This window comes from Lepidochelys kempii, chromosome 3 (assembly GCF_965140265.1).
Source record: "Lepidochelys kempii isolate rLepKem1 chromosome 3, rLepKem1.hap2, whole genome shotgun sequence".
In the NCBI taxonomy this organism is placed as follows: Eukaryota; Metazoa; Chordata; order Testudines; family Cheloniidae; genus Lepidochelys; species Lepidochelys kempii.
Genome location: NC_133258.1, coordinates 78,157,814 through 78,177,627, shown reverse-complemented (window position 1 = coordinate 78,177,627; position 19,814 = coordinate 78,157,814). Strand labels below are relative to the sequence as shown.

General features: G+C 43.3%; 1 non-coding gene across 1 annotated transcript; it reads right to left on the bottom strand.

Annotated features, from left to right (window-relative positions):
* Positions 1-1,082: 1,082 nt before the first annotated feature.
* Positions 1,083-1,270, bottom strand: LOC140909821 (U2 spliceosomal RNA). The gene has a single exon (XR_012158360.1). It is a non-coding gene; the product is annotated as a U2 spliceosomal RNA (small nuclear RNA).
* Positions 1,271-19,814: the final 18,544 nt, after the last annotated feature.

Here is a 19,814-nt window from a genome sequence, read left to right as displayed (position 1 = left end):
AATTGTCTCATTAGACTGACCTCCCACTTGGTAAGGCAACTCCTATCTTTCCATGTACTGTGTATTTATACCTGCTACTGTATTTTCCAATCCATGCATCTGATGAAGTGGGTTCTAGCCCACAAAAGCTTATGCCCAAATAAATTTGTTAGTCTCTAAGGTGCCACAAGGACTCCTCATTGTTTCTACAGATATAATGGGCTTCAGAGTGACAATCAGAGTGACAATCCTGGGATCTTATTTTATAGATGTCAGGATTAATTGAAAAATGCTTGTAAAGCCCTCTGAACATCCATGAACTCTGAACGCCGTATTCTTATTTACCGCTGAATTTTAGCAAGCCTGATGGAGGGAAATGTGTTCTAGGGATTAGGGCTCTGGACTAGAAGCAAAGTGACCTGGCTCTGTCACTGCCTGTCTGCATAATCTTGGGTCAATCATTTCAATTTTCTGTGCTTCTATTTCCCCACCTGCAAAATAGGGATTATGATAGGGGTGGTTGCTAATGAGGCTAAAATCTACAAATTAAACCCCTCTTAAGAAAACAAAGTAAAAAACCTTTCTGCTAAATATCTCTTCTCCCAGTGCAGCCTGGGTTTGGAGGTGGGGGGAATGAATAGGAGGAGGAATGGGGGGCATGGAGGCAGAGTGGAGTGGGACAGGCTGGGTGAGTGCAACCCAGAGTGGGAGGAACTGGCAATATCTAGCATTTTGAGTGCAGATACAGCACCATAGAGAGTAGTTCAAGAAGGAAGGACTGGTGACTTGCCTTCTTCTTATGAAAGAATGAAGCAGGTCTGAGACTAGAGCAAACTCAAAAGCTGCTTTCTCAGGCCTCTTCAGGTGTTGAATAAAGAGTTTGCTTCAGAGTGTGTGAGCAGCTTCAGTGCAGAGTCCCCCCAACCCCGGAAGCTTGTCTGTGACTCTGTATAGGAGACAGAGAGGCAAAGAAGCTTATCAGCATGATCCTTTGGATTTGAAGAGCAGAAGCAGCAAATGGGCCCGAAACCCAGAACTTAGGTTATGCACCAGCCACAATTGATGATACTTAATTGCCTCTGTTAAAGGCTTTGTTGTTGTTTTTTTTTTTTACCATTCCCAGAGACATTGCAATACCAGGTCAATGCATGGGGTGGACAGAACAAGCTCCCATTCCATCCCCCTGTTTCAAAAATCAATTTAATATACAGTCCTCAAATAAAGGACATTTATTTGTACTTTGATAAAGGTACTACACTTTGATCTTAGGTCCGAGGAGCCGAGAAGCGATAAAGGCTTTGGGTTCTACAGATTAAAAGCACTAAATAAGAGAGAGGGATCCTTATTATTACATGGAGAGTGCAGTAGTGTGGCAGGGTGCCTCCTTTTGACTTACCCTTTTGACAGGTGTCGGAACCCTGTGGAGAGATGTTGACTGTTAACTGCTGAGTTATCGTGACTGGTGGGGCTTGTTAGTGGCTCCGTGGGAGTGAGTGAGTCGTGAGTGATTCTTTAAGGAGAGGGAACTAGAGTCTAGGACAAAGAGGTTGCCTCAGGGCAACCCTATGACCAAGCAAGAAAGGGAGAAAACTTAGCCTGAGGTTTACAGTGTGGTTGGTATTTGATTTATCAGCAAAGCTAATCCGCCTGCCCCCTGGAAGTGTATGTTGCTTTTGGTTACACTACCTGTCTACACCATTATACACTTAGCTTGGTAGCTCTGAAAATTTCTCATCTACACTTCTCTTTACTGATGGGACATGTCCTTTTTTTCTGAACAAAAATTTACCCACAACCTAACAGTACAAAAAATGACATGAAGGGAGAGAGACCACACAGCCAATAGTCAAGAAGTATCCCTTCACTTTGATTCACATGGAAATTAAATAAGCTTAGTCGTTGTTAGTGTTGATCTCATTTTGAGTTGTGTTAGCAGCTATATCTTCCTGGCCTTGAATTTTACTTCAGCTCCATTGTTATCATGACAGCAAATATCCTGGGTTGAGCTTTGAGGCAAGGTAGTGGTTTATTCAAGTCTCAGTGTAGTGAATGGACAGAATCCCATAGGCTTTAATGGGAGATGGATGAGTCCTGTGAGCTCTGATTTCTTTATGACAGCACACACATAATTTCCTGGTTTGAAGACTACTAGTTTTTCTATAGGTGCTTTAACAGACTTGTAAAAGTTTCTAACCTAGCTTGGTATAATCTCTGTAATCATATCGAAGAGACCATTAATCAGCCTGCCAATGGATTGTGAAGCTTATTTTTCCAGTTTGTTCTGGCCTTGGATTTCTTAGGCTGTGGATTTCCCATATCTCTGGGCATTTAGATACTGACTTTATATAAGTTACCTGTTACAGTCTGGAAGTAAACACTGCAGGAGTCTGGAGCCCCATGGGAATAGGTCAACTGGCTTTAGAATCATAGAATATCAGGGTTGGAAGGGACCTCAGGAGGTCATCTAGTCCAACCCCCTGCTCAAAGCAGGACCAATCCCCAACTAAATCATCCCAGCCAGGGCTTTGTCAAGCCTGACCTTAAAAACTTCTAAGAAAGGCTTTATCTTCCCCAGTTGGATATGAAGGACAAACTTTGTTCTGCCGAACCCCATTCATCTCCATTAGTTTCAAAGGGACTCAGCAAGGGTAAGAGTCAGGGCAGACTTTGATGCAGCAAGCCATACTTCATGCAGTTGGGGTGCAAACTAGTAGACTAATGAAAGTTAAATTAAAACACATGGATGGATTTAGTGGTGCTTTTTCCATTATCATTATTAATTTTTTTAAAGAACATTACTACATGAAAGGCATAAATTATTAATACAGCAAATAAACCACATACAATGCAAAAGTCAGTCAAGAGAAAACAATTAGTGATTGTGGTTCCTTTTAAATTTTGCTCATTCCAACTAGCAACATTTTTACATGGCAGAAATGGGACTAAAATAATGCATTTGGGGGTAGAGGGGTGATGGTATGTGTTGGAAGGGGAGCTAGAGCTATTTTTAATGGCACTGCAACATGTCCACCAACTGACATTTAACTAAGGGATATAAGAATTTATAGATGTAAAGTAGGAAAAGATCTTGGTCTTGTTTTCTGAGATTGCACTTTGCTGAGGTTTGCCTTCTATAGTGGAGAAGAGTGGGTAAAATGAGGAATATTTAATAGCAGCTGTGTTAGTCTGTATTCACAAAAAGAAAAGGAAAGAGGATAACTGTAATGATTTTTTTGTGATTGGCTAATCATTCAACACAGGCCACTCAATAGTCTGCGGATGGTCACTGTCAACCTGACCTAATCTGACCTGACCTAGTGACAGAAATAAAAGACTATTTCTAAGTCCCAGTCCCCAAACCACCCAGGCCTCAGCATTTGAGTAGAGCACTGATTGCATTTTAGCAATATGGAGTTATGGTAGATACAGTAGATAGGTAGAAACTGTGGTCACACACTGCTTTTATTTATACCAGTGTTGATATGGAGCAACCCCACTTCCTTTGGGTTAAATGAGATGTAAATGAGAGCAGAGTTGGGCTAAAAAATTAGACAGGATTAGATTTGCTTTTATAAATTAATATACTAGTGAAAAGAAAGAACAAAATCAGTTTAGATGTATGGCGTTTCATTCTTTGTTTTATCATATGACACCCAAAGTTATGCTGGGCACTTCACACACATGTAGAATGAGTCCCAAAAAGCTTAAAATTGCAAACAGACTACTTATAGAAAAAGGAATAAGAAAGTGGTACAACACAATCCAAATTCCAGGGCCGTAACCAGGGTGGTGCAAGCGGGACAGCCGCCGAGAGAGCAAAGCCACTGGGGTAGAAAAAATGGGGCAGAAACTGAGGTGACAGGTAAAGCCCAGCATGAAGGGGCTCATGGAGGTTCTCCCCCCGACTCACCCTAGTGGGCCCCCCAGCCCTCCTACACTAACCTATCAGCATTTGTAGGACAGGAACCACAGGATTATGGGGACCTGCTGGCTGTAACACATTGTGTAGTAGGCTCAGAAGAATGGTAGCTGCTCTTCCTGTCCATGGGCTGAATTAGCTGTTGCAGACAGGCTGCTCTTCACCAAGATGATGTGGTTGAAGGAGATTTCCTCATCTTCAGAGAGCCACCAGAAGTTGGGCTCTACGTGAGTGAAGTACATTTCACTCACTGCTGACTGTGTGATGACTGAGTTTTTTGGTAGCAACAAGATATGTGTATAATATACATTTCAAAGTAAAACATATTTAAGTTACCAGAACTTGTTTTTAAAAATAGTGCAAAGAGTCAGAAGCAGCAAAACAGTTTGCAAGAGTGCAGATGAATACAGTGGCCAACATAACTGAGTGCCTAAAATTAGTCTTGCTAATTTAGATTCCTAAACAAAAGTGTCCTGATTTTTAGAACAGAATATCTACACTCTCACTGCATTCACTCCAAGTTGCAGGTGCCTCTGAAAATCAGGATATTTTTGTTTGAGAGTCTAAATAGAGATTTAGGTTCCTAACTTAAGCACTCACATTTGAAAATTCTCACCCAGTACACACACATGAATGATAAGTTTATCCGAATTTAAAAAAGTAAAACACAGAGTGTGCTTTTGAAGTTGCTCTGCTTGCTTTTGGTGTGTTTGACTAATCATTCTGTCACAGGGATACTGGATCTCTAAGAGGCAATGAGCCTGTCCACCTATGACAAGTTTAACTTGCCTCCCCAGGTGGGGAAATAACTTGTCACATGACAGGAAAGGTTATGTTACTGACTGAGATCAGATCTAGGGATATAAGGGAGAGGTCTGAAGGAGAATGAGGAGTTACAGCCGCCAGGGTGAGCTATGGGACAGGGAGGCCAGGACAATGATACTGAATAAATTAGATCCTGGGAGAAGGGGAATATTATGGTAAATACCTCGACTATGACTGAACTACTCTGGGGGAACTCAGAGGGATTGAGGCCCAACAGCGCAGAGCAACCCGTGGACACAAAGGGGGCATATGGGACGTGACTGAGCCTGGTATACATTCTTACCTTTTGGTTGATTTTACTGCTTTTAGGGTATACAGCCCCAGGCACACTGCACACTCTGGAGAATATATGTACAATATGTTTACAGCTTTGAGATTATGGTGGAGGAGTGGAGAAATTGCTCACTAATATTTGTACTTTAATCAAAAGTTTTGCATGTCTAGGTAAAGAGTAAGTATATTTCTATCTGAAATGTATGTATTAAGTTTCAATACTTCTCTACCAAGATTGATAAATGTTTGAGTATATTCATCCATGTTGTTACTTAGGATATTGATACTGTCAGTGTCAATTTGAATGAATGAATTTGACCCCTTCATATTTTGCATTTAAATATTTAAATTCCAAGCACAGCTTTCTGAAAGAAAGACTAAAACTTTGAACAGCAAAATCTTCACTGAAAATGCTTCTAAGCTTAAAAATCCACTACACGTCACAATCTAAGCTTTAAAAAACTTTGGGATTTTCTTTGACTCACTACAAAAGTTTAAGTATAAGCTACTCTTCAAAACTTGTAGTTCTTTAGTCTTCTTAAAAAGAAGAGTTCAACTATTTTTCAGCTTAATGACTGAAAAATTTTATTTGTTAGTTTCCTGAAAATCCCACCTTATCCGTGGTATAAAAACTAAAGAGTTCATGGGATTTTGAAGATTTCTAACACAGAAAAAAATCTTTCATGCTCTTGTGCAATTTATAAGCTCTAGAAAAAAAAATACATCATAAGATTCATTTGTAATTCTAACCTTGTTACAAACTGCATTAAAATTCTTCCTTCAAGGGTTTGATTAGATTCAGCACTCCACATAAGTCTGGTAAAACTCTTCATTTTCACAGGCTCATCATCTCATTTAGCTGGTAGGAAAAAAAAAAAGGATCAAATATCCCTTGCTATACTTCTGCTCTTGTTGTTTATCTTATTAATCAGAAGCTTATCATATGGAAATGATCATTCAGCAATGCAAGGCTTGTTCTTCTATTTTAATTTTTATTATTGTACAATTTCAGTGTAGTTCTCTTTCTGCATTTCTTTAACCCATCTTGCACTAAAAGAAAAAAATCAGTTTTCAGATCATAGAATCATAGAATTATAGAATATCAGGGTTGGAAAGGACCTCAGGAGGTCATCTAGTCTAACCCCCTGCTCAAAGCAGGACCAATCCCCAACTAAATCATCCCAGCCAGGGCTTTGTCAAGCCTGACCTTAAAAACTTCTAAGGAAGGAGATTCTACCACCTCCCTACGTAACACATTCCAGTGTTTCACCACACTCCTAGTGAAAAAGTTTTTCCTAATATCCAACCTAAACCTCCCCCACTGCAACTTGAGACCATTACTCCTTGTCCTGTCCTCTTCTACCACTGAGAATAGTCTAGAACCATCCTCTCTGGAACCACCTCTCAGGTAGTTGAAAGCAGCTATCAAATCCCCCCTCATTCTTCTCTTCTGCAGACTAAACAATCCCAGTTCCCTCAGCCTCTCCTCATAAGTCATGTGTTCCAGTCCCCTAATCATTTTTGTTGCCCTCCGATGGACGCTTTGCAATTTTTTCACATCCTTCTTGTAGTGTGGGGCCCAAAAATGGACACAGTACTCCAGATGAGGCCTCACCAATCACGTCCCTCCATCTGCTGGCAATGCCCCTACTTATACATCCCAAAATGCCATTGGCCTTCTTGGCAACAAGGGCACACTGTTGACTCATATCCAGCTTCTTGCCCACTGTAACCCCTAGGTTCTTTTCTGCAGAACTGCTGCCTACCCATTCGGTCCCTAATCTGTAGTGGTGCATGGGATTCTTCCACCCTAAGTGCAGGACTCTGCACTTCTCCTTGTTGAACCTCATCAGATTTCTTTTGACCCAATCCTCTAATTTGTCTAGATCCCTCTGTATCCTATTCCTACCCTCCAGCATATCTACCTCTCCTCCCAATTTAGTGTCATCTGCAAACTTGCTGAGGGTGCAATCCATGCCATCCTCCAGATCATTAATGAAGATATTGAACAAAACCAGCCTCAGGACCGACCCTTGGGGCACTCCGCTTGATATCGGCTGCCAACTGGACATGGAGCCATTGATCACTACTCGTTGAGCCCGACAATCTAGCCAGCTTTCTATCCATCTTATAGTCCATTCATCCAGACCATACCTCTTTAACTTGCTGGCAAGAATACTGTGGGAGACCGTTTCAAAAGCTTTGCTAAAGTCAAGGAATAACACATCCACTGCTTTCCTCTCATCCACAGAGCCAGTTATCTCGTCATAGAAGGCAATTAGATTAGTCAGGCATGCCTTGCCCTTGGTGAATCCATGTTGGCTGTTCCTGATTAATTTCCTCTCCTCTAAGTGCTTCAGAATTGATTCCTTGAGGACCTGGTCCATGATTTTTCCAGGGACTGAGGAAAGGCTGACTGGCTATAGTTCCCCGGATCCTCCTCCTTCTCTTTTTTAAAGGTGGGCACTACATTGGCCTTTTTCTAGTCGTCCGGGACCTCACCCGATCGCCATGAGTTTTCAAAGATAATGGCCAATGGCTCTGCAATCACATCCACCAACTCCTTTAGCACTCTCGGATGCAGCGCATCCGGCCCCATGGCTTGTGCTCGTCCAGCTTTTCTAAATAGTCCAGAACCACTTCTTTCTTCACAGAGGGCTGGTCACTCCTCCCCATGCTGTATGCCCAGTGCAGTAGTCTGGGAGCTGACCTTGTTCATGAAGACAGAGGCAAAAAAAGCATTGAGTACATTCGCTTTTTCCACATCCTCTGTCATTAGGGTGCCTCCCTCATTCAGTAAGGGGCCCACACTTTTCTTGACTTTCTTCTTGTTGCTAACATACCTGAAGAAACCCTTCTTGTTACTCTTAACATCTCTCATTAGCTGCAACTCCAAGTGTGATTTGGCCTTCCTGATTTCACTCCTGCATGCCTGAGCAATATTTTTATACTCCTCCCTGGTCATTTGTCCAATCTTCCACTTCTTCTAAGCTTCTTTTTTGTGTTTAAGATCAGGAAGGATTTCACTGTTAAGCCAAGCTGGTCGCCTGCCATATTTACTATTCTTTCTACATATCGGGATGGTTTGTCCCTGTAACCTCAATAAGGATTCTTTAAAATACAGCCAGCTCTCCTGGACTCCTTTCCCCCTCATGTTATTCTCCTAGGGGATCCTGCCCATCAGTTCTCTGAGAGAGTCAAAGTCTGCTTTTCTGAAGTCCAGGGTCCATATTCTGCTGCTCTCCTTTCTTCCTTGTGTCAGGATCCTGAACTCGACCATCTCATGGTCACTGCCTCCGAGGTTCCCATCTACTTTTGCTTCCCCCCTACTAATTCTTCCCGGTTTGTGATCAGCAGGTCAAGAAGAGCTCTGACCTTAGTTGGTTCCTCCAGCACTTGCATCAGGAAATTGTCCCCTACACTTTCCAAAAACTTCCTGGATTGTCTGTGCACTGCTGTATTGCTCTCCCAGAAGATATTAGGGTGATTGAAGTCTCCCAAGAGAACCAAGGCCTGTGATATAGTAACTTCCGTTAGTTGCTGGAAGAAAGCCTCGACCACCTCATTCCCCTGGTCCGGTGGTCTATAGCAGACTCCCACCATAACATCACCCTTGTTACTCACACTTCTATTCTTAATCCAGAGACTCTCAGGTTTTTCTGCAGTTTCATACCAGAGCACTGATCAGTAATACTGCTCTCTTACATACAGTACAACTCCCCAACCTTTTCTGCTCTGCTTGTCCTTCCTGAACATTTTATATCCATCCATGACAGTACTCCAGTCATGTGAGTGTCATCTGCAAGGTGGATCTCCATTGTTTTACAAAAAGAAAAGGAGTAATTGTGGCACCTTAGAGACTAACCAATTTATTTGAGCATGAGCTTTCGTGAGCTACAGCTCACTTCATCAGATGCATGCCGTGGAAACTGCAGCAGACTTTATTTATACACAGAGAATATGAAAAAAATACCTCCTCCCACCCCACTGTCCTGCTGGTAATAGCTTATCTAAAGTGATCATCAGGTGGGCCATTTCCAGCACAAATCCAGGTTTTCTCACCCTCCACCCCCCCGTACAAATTCACTCTCCTGCTGGTGATAGCCCATCCAAAGTGACAACTCTTTACACAATGTGCATGATAATCAAGTTGGGCCATTTCCTGCACAAATCCAGGTTCTCTCACCCCCTCACCCCCCTCCCAAAAACCACACACACAAACTCACTATCCTGCTGGTAATAGCTCATCCAAAGTGACCATTCTCCCTACAATGTGCATAATTAAGGTGGGCCATTTCCAGCACAAATCCAGGTTTTCTCACATCCCCCCCACCCCCATACACACACAAACTCACTCTCCTGCTGGTAATAGCTCATCCAAACTGACCACTCTCCAAGTTTAAATCCAAGTTAAACCAGAACATCTGGGGGTGGGGGTAGGAAAAAACAAGAGGAAATAGGCTACCTTGCATAATGACTTAGCCACTCCCAGTCTCTATTTAAGCCTAAATTAATAGTATCCAATTTGCAAATGGCTAACCTGGTGGCTGAACTTTGTGACTTTGTGCTTACCCATAACTATTTCACATTTGGGGACAATGTATACCTTCAGATCAGCGGCACTGCTATGGGTACCCGCATGGCCCCACAGTATGCCAACATTTTTATGGCTGATTTAGAACAACGCTTCCTCAGCTCTCGTCCCCTAAAGCCCCTACTCTACTTGAGCTATATTGATGACATCTTCATCATCTGGACCCATGGAAAAGAAGCCCTTGAGGAATTCCACCATGATTTCAACAATTTCCATCCCACCACCAACCTCAGCCTGGTCCAGTCCACACAAGAGATCCACTTCCTGGACACTACAGTACTAATAAACAATGGTCACATAGACACCACCCTATACCGGAAACCTACTGACTGCTATTCCTACCTGCATGCCTCCAGCTTTCACCCTGACCACACCACATGATCCATCGTCTACAGCCAAGCTCTGCGATACAACCGCATTTGCTCCAACCCCTCAGACAGAGACAAACACCTACAAGATCTCTGTCAAGCTTTCTTACAACTACAATACCCTCCTGCTGAAGTAAAGAAACAGATTGATAGAGCCAGAAGAGTTCCCAGACGTTACCTACTACAGGACAGGCCTAACAAAGAAAATAACAGAACACCACTAGCCGTCACCTTCAGCCCCCAACTAAAACCCCTCCAACGCATTATTAAGGATCTACAACCTATCCTAAAGGATGACCCAACACTCTCACAAATCTTGGGAGACAGGCCAGTCCTTGTCTACAGACAGCCCCGCAACCTGAAGCAAATACTCACCAACAACCACATACCACACAACAGAACCACTAACCCAGGAACTTATGCTTGCAACAAAGCCCGTTGCCAATTGTGCCCACATATCTATTCAGGGGACACCATCACAGGGCCTAATAACATCAGCCACACTATCAGAGGCTCGTATACCTGCACATCCACCAATGTGATCTATGCCATCATGTGCCAGCAATGCCCCTCTGCCATGTACATTGGTCAAACTGGACAGTCTCTACGTAAAAGAATAAATGGACACAAATCAGATGTCAAGAATTATAACATTCATAAACCAGTCGGAGAACACTTCAATCTCTCTGGTCACGCAATCACAGACATGAAGGTCGCTATCTTAAAACAAAAAAACTTCAAATCCAGACTCCAGCGAGAAACTGCTGAATTGGAATTCATTTGCAAATTGGATACTATTAATTTAGGCTTAAATAGAGACTGGGAGTGGCTAAGTCATTATGCAAGGTAGCCTATTTCCTCTTGTTTTTTCCTACCCCCACCCCCAGATGTTCTGGTTTAACTTGGATTTAAACTTGGAGAGTGGTCAGTTTGGATGAGCTATTACCAGCAGGAGAGTGAGTTTGTGTGTGTATGGGGGTGGGGGGGATGTGAGAAAACCTGGATTTGTGCTGGAAATGGCCCACCTTAATTATGCACATTGTAGGGAGAATGGTCACTTTGGATGAGCTATTACCAGCAGGATAGTGAGTTTGTGTGTGTGGTTTTTGGGAGGGGGGTGAGGGGGTGAGAGAACCTGGATTTGTGCAGGAAATGGCCCAACTTTATTATCATGCACATTGTGTAAAGAGTTGTCACTTTGGATGGGCTATCACCAGCAGGAGAGTGAATTTGTGTGGGGGGGTGGAGGGTGAGAAAACCTGGATTTGTGCTGGAAATGGCCCACCTGATGATCACTTTAGATAAGCTATTACCAGCAGGACAGTGGGGTGGGAGGAGGTATTTTTTCATATTCTCTGTGTATAAATAAAGTCTGCTGCAGTTTCCACGGCATGCATCTGATGAAGTGAGCTGTAGTTCACGAAAGCTCATGCTCAAATAAATTGGTTAGTCTCTAAGGTGCCACAAGTACTCCTTTTCTTTTTGCGAATACAGACTAACACAGCTGTTACTCTGAAACCCATTGTTTTACAGCTCTTCCTATGTGTTGTTATTTTGCACTGAACCTTACTTTCATACTGTGCTGGGCCACACTGGAGAAGTAATTATTGTTACCATTCATTTGTAGTACGGTAGAATTGGGAGGCCCTATTGTGCTAGGCACCGTAGAAATACATAGTAAGGGACAGTCCCTGCCTTGAAGAGCATGTATCCTAAAAATACAACACAAAGAGTGGGAAAGGAAGCATTATTATCCCCATTTTACTGATGAGAAAAACAAAAGGTTGTTGACTTACATAGGAAGTTGAGGAAAGATCCAGAAATTGAACTGGGTGGTTTTTTTGAGTCCCAGACCTATGCCTTTAGCCACAAGACCATCGTTCCTGCCTAGAATATGGAAGCTTTCAGTCACATGACTTTGATTATACTAATTCTGTGAATGAACACACAACTTTATTTTCTCTCCAGGTCATCATGACCAGAGATGAAATGCAATGCAATGCATGTTGGAAGGTTTAATTTGAACTACTCGTACATATTGCTGGATTCTAAATTAATTGTAATTACTAGAGAAAAATATTGTATGTCATTCAGGTCACCTCAGTGAAGACCTCTAGTCAATGCAATGTATTATCAAGAAAGCAAACACAATGTTAGACTGGAATAAAAACACTGATATTATTACAATGCTACTCCTTAAATCAGTAGTAAGAGCACAGCTGGAATTCTTTGTTCAGTTCTGGACATTGTATCATAGAATATAGAATGGGAAATTAAGGACAGGCAATCAAAATGATTAGAGACCTGCAAAAAGTTATAGAATCATAGAATCATAGAATATCAGGGTTGGAAGGGACCCTAGAAGGTCATCTAGTCCAACCCCCTGCTCAAAGCAGGACCAATTCCCAGTTAAATCATCCCAGCCAGGGCTTTGTCAAGCCTGACCTTAAAAACCTCTAAGGAAGGAGATTCTACCACCTCCCTAGGTAACGCATTCCTGTGTTTCACCACCCTCTTAGTGAAAAAGTTTTTCCTAATATCCAATCTAAACCTCCCCCACTGCAACTTGAGACCATTACTCCTCGTTCTGTCATCTGCTACCATTGAGAACAGTCTAAAGCCATCCTCTTTGGAACCCCCTTTCAGGTAGTTGAAAGCAGCTATCAAATCCCCCCTCATTCTTCTCTTCTGCAGGCTAAACAATCCCAGCTCCCTCAGCCTCTCCTCATAACTCATGTGTTCCAGTCCCCTAATCATTTTTGTTGCCCTTCGCTGGACTCTCTCCAATTTATCCACATCCTTCTTGAAGTGTGGGGCCCAAAACTGGACACAGTGCTCCAGATGAGGCCTCACCAATGTCGAATAGAGGGGGACGATCACGTCCCTCGATCTGCTCGCTATGCCCCTACTTATACATCCCAAAATGCCATTGGCCTTCTTGGCAACAAGGGCACACTGCTGATTCATATCCAGCTTCTCGTCCACTGTCACCCCTAGGTCCTTTTCCGCAGAACTGCTGCCTAGCCATTTGGTCCCTAGTCTGTAGCTGTGCATTGGGTTCTTCCGTCCTAAGTGCAGGACCCTGCACTTATCCTTATTGAACCTCATCAGATTTCTTTTGGCCCAATCCTCCAATTTGTCTAGATCCTTCTGTATCCTATCCCTCCCCTCCAGCGTATCTACCACTCCTCCCAGTTTAGTATCATCCGCAAATTTGCTGAGAGTGCAATCCACACCATCCTCCAGATCATTTATGAAGATATTGAACAAAACCGGCCCCAGGACCGACCCCTGGGGTACTCCACTTGATACCGGCTGCCAACTAGATATGGAGCCATTGATCACTACCCGTTGAGCCCGACAATCTAGCCAGCTTTCTACCCACCTTGTAGTGCATTCATCCAGCCCATACTTCCTTAACTTGCTGACAAGAATACTGTGGGAGACCATGTCAAAAGCTTTGCTAAAGTCAAGAAACAATACATCCACTGCTTTCCCTTCATCCACAGAACCAGTAATCTCATCATAAAAGGCAATGAGGATAGACTGTAAAGATTGGGACTGTTTACAGAAAGCTGGGACATGATGAAAGTCCAAAGGAACTAAGGGCTTAGAGGAGATAAACCAGGTTCTTCTGTCCATAGACTATAATGAGCAAAGATATTTGATTAAATTGAAAGGCAATACACAGAAAACTGCTGAAAAAGCAAATACTTTTACACAGTGCATAATTTACCTTTGGAGCTCATTACCACAAGACATTAGTGAGTTCAAGAAGTCAGAAACTGTGAAGGGGATGGTCATCCCTAGTGGTCATAGCCAGGCCCAGTGGGTCTAAGTCAGTGGTCAGAGCCAGAATCAGAAGTCCAGAGCAGGACTAGGAACAAGGCTGAAGCAGTCTAAGGCTTGTGGAGTCTGTTACCATAGTCAGTCATGGGAGAGTTCCAAGCCATGGAGTGACACTGAGCAGACTCAGCTGCTGTTTCTCCGGTGAGGCATATAATACTTGCCTTGAGAGTCACCAGACCGGCTTATGGAATGGCTGGAGTGTACCACAGGAATGACTCATCAACTCATGTGGCTTAATCATGCTCTAGTTCAGGGATGACTCATTACATTACACAAGAGTTTAGCAAAATTTCAGTGAAAGGATTAGACACTTACTTAGGTAATGAGATCACCCCAAATTATGTTAGCAAATATTAAATAATGAACAAATATCATAAAGGATACAAATCTTTTTGCTTCAGGGAATAGCCAACCACTAATTGATCGGGCAACATTCTTCCTAAACCTCTTTATGGCCATTTATTCCATAATTCTATTATTTTGGATTTCTTGCAGCTTCCTCTGGATTGTATTGAATTGGCCAATATTGCAGACAGGAGGTGGACTAGATGGACCATGGAACAGATCCAGTATAGCATATGTTCCTACTAGAACAGTACCTCATGAGCATTCACATCAAGAATGTTAAAATTAGATAATGAAAGAGGAAAATTTCAACATTAAACAGTTTTTCCTAATTATTTTTTGAGTTGGACTCTCCACGCCATTCCCACTTTTCACCTTTTCCTCTCCAACAAGTGTTGATGCCAGATATTAAATAGTTACTGTCACCTACTGAGCATATGTCCAGTAACAAGCACAATGGTGCCCCGCCATGGCTGGGTTGTTTAAATATAATACAAAATAAATGTTAATTTTTCATAAAGTTTTGACGAGAGAGAAGCAGAATCTATTAATTAATGTTGTTGATCCAAAAGTCCTCTATACTGATTCAAGTGATAAAAGATTGTATCAGTCCTAAGAGTTTTATTTGTTTTCCAGGAATTTACAAAATTCTGTCATAGTCTCCTATAATTCCTTGTATCTACAAAATTCATCCCAACAGTGGGAATAGTGAGATGGAGTGATGTCCTTACCACTAGCCTATGCCAGCTTTCTGATATAATATATAGAAGATAGGGCAAAATAAGAGTGAGAGTTGGGCAATTTTAGAATGAAAAGGAATAGGTCTTGTATTGTGATTTATTTTATCACCCTTCTCTGCACTTGTCTTTCAAAATCTACCTCTCCATTCATTGATGTCATTGGTGGGATCTAACTCCTTTGCAATAAATATTGCAATTTGTCTTACTTAAAAAAAAATCCAGGGGCTGATATATATATTATCTTTCTGTTTATCATAATCAGCACAGATAAAATTAGGACACATTTGTAATACATGGGTGCCCAAAACAAGTTTTTTGGAAAGTGGTGGGTGCATTTTGCAGCCCAAAAGGGAGCACATTAAATTCACACAGTCCTACACGGATGATGAAGGCTGACCTTTCCTTCGTGGATTCATCCAGCAGTACTTGCCAGTACCCCTTGGTTAAGTCTAAGGTGGAGATGAACTGGGCACGTTCAAGTTTCTCCAATAGCTCATCTGTGCGTGGCATTGGATAGTTGTCTGGGCGAGTTACAGCATTTAGCTTACGGTAGTCCATGCAAAAGTGTATCTTTCCATCTGGTTTGGGAACTAGAACCACAGGAGATGCCCATGCACTGTTAGAGGGGCGGATTACACCCAACTGTAGCATGTCCTGGATCTCCCGTTCTATAGCAGTTTTGGCTTGAGGAGACACCCGGTAAGGTTGGGCTCTAATTGGGCGAGCACTACCTATGTCAATGGAGTGGTATGCCTGTTTGGTCCGTCCTGAGGAGGCTGAAAACATTGGCACAAAGCTAGTACACAGCTCCTTGATCTGCTGTCACTGCATATGTCCGAGGGTCATTGAGAGGTTCACCTCTTCCATGCCACCATCACTTTTTCCTTCGTAGTAGACACCTTCAGGCCACTCAGCGTCGTCTCCTCCCTGGACTGTAAACTGACAAACCTTTAATTCTCTGGAATAAAAGGGCTTTAGAGAATTAATATGGTACACCTTAGGCTTTTGGTTGGAGGTGGGGGATGAGATGAAATAGTTAACAGCTCCCAGGCGCTCTTGGACCATGAATGGCCCTTCCCACAACGATTCCATTTTATGGGCCAGGAGCGCCTTCAAGACCATGGCCTTGTCCCCTACTTTGAAGAAACGCTCTCTGGCATGTTTATCATACCAGGCTTTTTGCTCTTTTTGAGCATCCTGTATGTTTTCTTTAGCAAGGGCTAAAGAGGTTTGGAGGATGTTTTGTAGGTTGTTTACAAAGTCCAGAATTTTAGTTCCTGGAGAAGGCGCAAAATCCTCCCATTGCTGTTTCACCAACTGTAATGGCCCCTGAGCCTCAGAGCCATACAGAAGTTCAAATGGTGAAAACCCTAAACCGGGACGTGGTACAGCTCTGTAGGCAAAGAGCAACTGCTGCAACACTAGGTCCCAATCATTGGAGTGCTCATTTACGAATTTACGTATCATGGCCCCCAAAGTTCCATTAAACTTCTCCACCATGCCATTTGTTTGATGCTGGTAAGGGGTGGCAACCAAGTGATTCACCCCATGAGTGTCCCAAAGGCTTTCCATAGTTCCTGCCAGGAAATTAGTTCCTGCATTGGTGAGGATCTCGGAGGGCCAACCTACCCTGGCAAAAATGTCTGCTAGTGCCTGGCACACTCTTTTAGCCCTGGTGTTGCTTAGAGCTACTGCTTCCGGCCATCGGGTGGCAAAATCCATGAAAGTCAGTATGTACTGCTTTCCTCTGGGTGTCTTTTTCAGAAAAAGACCCAGAATATCCACAGCTACTTGCTGAAAGAGAACCTCGATGGGGAGTGTCTGGAGAGGGGTTTGATCTGGTCTTGGGATTTTCCCACTCTTTGGCAACCTCACAAGACCGGACATAGGTAGAAACATCCTTGTCCATTCCCTCCCAGTGGAAGGACTTCCCCTAACTGTCTTTGGTCCTGTTCACCCCAGCATGGCCACTAGGATGATCGTGGCCTAAACACAAGAGCTTTACCTGGTACTTAGTTGGAACTACCAACTGTCTTTGAGGATGCCAGTCCTCCTGGTGCCCAGCAGAAAGAGTTCCCTTGTATAAAAGTCCTCTTTCTAAAACAAACCAGGATTGATTAGAAGAGCTGAGAGGCGGTGGGTTGCTCCATTCCGCCATGCAAGCTCTCTGGAAGCTTTCATCTGCTTCCTGTTTGGTCTGGAACTGTTCCCTTGATGCTAGAGACATCAGTTCCTCATTGGATTGTGGACTTGGTCCTCTGGAAGCGATGTAGGGGATGGGGCTGTTTCCGCTGACTGTGAACCACTCTCCACTGGTGCACTGTGTTGTGGTTCAGGCTCCGGCTGAGCCTCTTGTGTAGGGTCATCTGCTGTTGCCAGTGCAGGCTTGGTGGTGCCCTCTGTTGTTGGAGTTGTAGACGGGGTTGCAAGCACTGGATTCAGTGCTGGCAATGGTTCTGGTATGGGTTGCTCTGCCAGTTCCAGTTCTGGGCCTGGCTCTGGCTGGGTCTCCGTGACTGGATCGACTACTGCTGTTGCAGACATTGGCATGAGGTCCAGTTCCACCACCTCAGTCTGGGTCTCTGGTAACACAGACGGGGCCCTTGTAGAAGGCTCAGGGAGAGAGCTAGGTGTGAAGGCTTGCTTAGCTTGGCTGCGGGTGACCATTTCCATCCTCTTTGCTAGCTTCACATGGTTGGCCAAGTCTTCTCCCAGCAGCATGGGGATGGGATAATCATCATACACTTCAAAATTCCACATTCCTGACCAGCCCTTGTACAGGACAGGCAACTTGGCTGTAGGCAAGTCAAAAGAGTTTGACTTGAAGGGTTGAATCGTCACTTGGACCTCTGGGTTGATTAAGCTGGGGTCCACTAAGGATTGGTGAATACCCAACACTTGTGCTGCAGTGTCCCTCCAAGTGATAACCTTCTTCCTGCCCACACTCACAGTTTCCGTCCGCTCTGAGGGAATCTGAGAGGCATCTGGGCCTGAGGACTTTTGGTGTGATCCCTGTGCAATGAACTGTAATCTATTGGGGTTCTGGGGGCAATCGGCCTTTACGTGCCCCAGCTCGTTACATTTAAAATATCGCCCATCTGACTGGTCACTGGGGTGGGGTGGGTTGCTGGAGAATGGTGTGGTGGGACGATAAGGTGTCTGGGTTTTTTCTTGGGGTGTAGTTGGGACCTTGGGCTGCCCCCGGTGGTAGTGTGTGGTGTCAGAGTGTCCCTTCTGGTATCCGCCCAATCTGCGACCAAGGTTGTTCCTCTCTGCTACCTCCACCCATTTTGTTCTGATTTGCCCCACCACTCTGACAGTCTGGGACTGCTCATATTGATCAGCATAAGAAACAAGACTTTCTGCTGAGTCCATTTTCTTATCCCATAAACAATGTTTTATCTCATCATTGGTCATGGTCAGGAACTGCTCCTGGACAACCAAATCACACATTCCTTCAAAGCTAGTTACATCCCTGCCTTTGACCCATTTATCTAACAGATCCTTCATCTGGTTTACATAAGCCACATTACTTAGTCCAGCAGCACTCTTAAGAGCTCTAAATTTTACTCTGTAAGTTTCAGGTGTAATTTGAAATTGTTTCAAAACCAAATTCTTAAATTTACCATAGTTAGAAGCATCCTCAATAGGCTTCTTGTTGAATATGTCCAGAGCCCTTCCAGTCAATTTTACTACCACTGTGATCATCTTGTGATCGTCAGGAATTGCATGGAGGGTGCACAGTCTCTCAAAGGTGAGGAAATATTCTGCAAAAACACTGGATTCATCATACTGTGGACACAGTCGCTCCCATTTGTGGATTTTTGGGGAAGTGGAATCAGCAGCTGAAGGGTTTTGTTTCTTCAACTCCGTAACAGCCAGGTCATGCTTCCTCTTCCTTCTCCTCCTGAGCATGCTTCTGGGCCTCCCACTGGGCCTCCATAGCTCTCTCATGGGCAGCCTCTTCTGCCTCCCTAGCAGCTTTTTCTTTGGCCACTTGTGCATCAATCTCCACCTGTCTGAGTTCCAACTGTCTTTCATGTTCCTTCTGTCTTTCCTCTGCTTCAAATCTGGCTAATTCCAGTTTTTTTTCTAGATGTCCCTTTCCGTCATCCTAGCCTTTCTGCACTTAGCCTAGCTTAACCCAAGAGCACCTCTGTAAAATCAGGATGGAAGGTAACTTCACAGGGTTATCAGATAAAAAACACAGAGGATTCTAGGCAAAACTTTAAAGTTACAAAAAAAAAAACCCAAACCAGGGATAAACCTCCCTCTTAGCACAGGGAAAATTCACAAGCTAAAAACAAAAGATAATCTAACGTGCTCTTGCCTTATTTACTTACTCTTTTTACAATATTGAGACTCATCTTAGGATGATTTTAGGAGAAGGAGTTTTCTGACCTGATGGTTCTCTGCTTCCCCAGAGAACACACAACCAAAGAGCACAAACAAAGCCTTCCCCACTGCCACGATTTGAAAATATCTTCTTTCCCCATTGGTCCTTTTGGTCAGGTGCCAACCAGGTTATTTGGGCTTCTTAACGCCTTACAGGTAAGGAGAAATTCTAGGCTACCCTTAGCTGTATGGTTATGACAATAGATTATCTTTCTGTTTATCGTAATCACCACAGATAAAATTAGGTCACATTTTTAATACATGGGTGCCCAAAGTTATGCTCTTAAATCTATGTTTAGGCTCCTAATCAAGTGCTGATTTTAAGAAGTGCTTAGCACTCAGTAGCTCCTATTCCGTAGCTTCAATGGGAGCTGACGAGTACTAAGCACTTCTGAAAATCAGGGAAGCTTAAAAGAGCCTAACTTTAACTAATTGTTTGAAAATTTTGGCCCTTGTTAGTTTAGCTCTTTTTTCTGTTCAGGAATCATATTTGAACATCCTTTGCTTTTTATGAATACATTTACTGT